Below are 2,500 nucleotides of genomic sequence, written 5' to 3'. Positions count from 1 at the left end.
AATTCGATTGTTTTGAGTAGCGCATGGTCATTAAATCCGTAATTGACAAATAAAGGAAAACAAGGGCCTCGCTTCATCATAAAGACCCATCGGGTACCTGTGTATTGGGTACATGGGCCTTGGGCTGAGCACAAGGGAACCGAATGCTTGGTTTCTGAATTCAGAGACAGGCCGGCTGGTCTCAGGAGGACAAAGCCAGAAGAACCCTCTCCACCCCCAACGCTGGGAAACGCCGTTCAGAGAGCAGGGCCCTGGCTGGGTGCAAAGCTCCCATGATGACTTCTGTGCACACCTGGGGTCTCCGCTCAAGGTGACCTTTGTCTCCAGTACTCCAGGCTCCCCACACCAGCCTGTGCACAGACCCAGCTGCCCAGAACTTTCCCTGCTGACTCCAAGTGCGCTGGGGCCTCCGCAGGGCGCAGGGAGACCCAGCTCGCTTTTGCAGACTCCCCACCACCCGGCACCCCAGTCCTGCCACGCTCCTATTCTCACTTTCTCTCCTCTTTCCTTATGATTAATTTTTGTGTCAACTTTGCTGGGCTCTGGTCTCTGGATACTTGGTCACACATTATTTTGGACGTTTCTGAGGAAGGGGTTTGGAATGAGATTAATGTTTAAATCAGAGGATTTTGAGGGAAGGGCATTATGGGTGAGCCTTATCCAGTCAGTTGAAGGCCTGAACAGAACAAAGAGTGGCCTCCGCCAAGCAGGAAGGAATTCTGCCAGCAGAGGTCTTCTCTGAATCTCCAGGCTGCTATTCTGTAGATTTACTGAGTCTCTACAATTGGGTAAATTAGTTTTGTAAAATCCATCTCTTTTTCTCTCTCTTCTCTTCCCTTTCTTCTTCCTCTTCTCACCCCTTCTCTTCCTTCTCCCCCTCCTCTTCCTTCTCTTTGTCTCTTCTCTCCTCTCTCTCCTCTCTCTCTCCTCTCTCCTCCTCTCTCCCTCCTCTCCTCTCCTCCTCTCTCCTCTCCTCTCCTCTCCCCTCCCCTCCCCTCCCCTCCCCTTCTCCTCTTCTTCTTCTTCTTCTTCTTCTTCTTCTTCTTCTTCTTCTTCTTCTTCTTCTTCTTCTTCCTCTCTCTCTCTCTCTCTCTCTCTCTCTCTCTCTCTCTCTCTCTCTCTCTCTCTCTCTCCTCCTGCTGGTTCTGTTTCTCTGAAAAACCCTGACTAATATATATTTCTCCACTCAGCTCCTGTGTGTGACTTTGCAGGTTCTGGCTTCGAGGTGCCAGACACTACAGTTCTTGTCCAATGTTCATTCTTCCGTCCACTCTACAAAGCCTGGATTTCTTGAGCTGTGGTAATGCCCGCAGCCTGAGTCAGTGGTGTGTCATACTGCTCTGTGTCTGCAGTCTCAATCCCCAACTCCACTGCTGGCTCCACTGCTGGCTCCACTGCTGGCTGCTGCCCCAGCCTCCCCCCAGCACAGCCCTGGCCGCGTGAGCAGGCGTGCTCTACTGTGATGCGTCTGGCTCATCATCTGCTTTCCTGATGGAAGGGACCGAGGGGTGGCGGCTGCCTCCCTTTTCTCTTTCTTTCCTTGAGCCTTGCTATGGTTTGAAATGGGATCGTCCCCCCGAAAGTCCCATGTGCTGGCAATGCAGCGAGATTCAGAGGAATAACCAATCAGGCTCTGACCTCAGTGGGCAAATCTGCTGGTGGATCAATAATCGGAATGGACACTAGGTGGCCACTGTTGGTGGATCAATAATCGGAATGGACACTAGGTGGCCACTGCAGGCAGGTGGACGTGACTGAGGAGGAAGGTCGCTGGGGCTCGCCCTGGGGATTCTATCTGTCCCCAGCGCTTCCCCTTCCCCTGAGCAACTCCTCCTCACCGTGCTCTGCTGCCATGAGGTGTCTCCGTGGAGCCGGCCAACCGTGGACTGAACCCCGAAACACGAGCAACAGAAACCTTTCCTTCTCGGAGTCGCTCTTGCCAAGCATTCTGGTCTCGGTACTGAGGAAGCTAAGTACAAGCATGGACGCGACGTCTGGAGCTGCGGCAGTCCCGTCACAGTCACGGGGCAAGGGACACGGGATGAAGGCCCACACACCAGCGAGAGCAGGACAGCAACGGCAGAACACTTGGCTTGTCGGCTGCCAGCCCGGATGCTTGTGTTCATTCCTTAAGCACCGTTGGTGTGTTTTCTGTTACTTGGTGGTGTAGGCATTCCTGGACCTGGGCAGTGTATCACTCTGCCTTTATTTATTTATTTATTTATTTATTTATTTATTTATTTGTTTATTTATTTTTTGTGATACTGGTGGCTTTTCTACCTCCGGGCTATACTCCCAGACCTATTTTTATATTTTATTTGGAAACAGGGTCTCTTGCTGAGAGCCTCACTAAAAAGCTGAGGATGGCTTTGAGCCTCTGTAATCCTCCTGTCTCAGCCTCCCAAGCGCTGGGATTACAAGCATGCGCCACCACGCCCGGCTCACTGTCTTTTTTTTTTTTTGGTGGTACTGGGGTTCCTGGAAGCCCTTCTACCTCCGG

Source organism: Muscardinus avellanarius (assembly GCF_963383645.1).
Source record: "Muscardinus avellanarius genome assembly, chromosome: 2".
NCBI classification, from domain to species: domain Eukaryota; kingdom Metazoa; phylum Chordata; class Mammalia; order Rodentia; family Gliridae; genus Muscardinus; species Muscardinus avellanarius.
Note: the sequence above shows the minus strand (reverse complement) of the source record.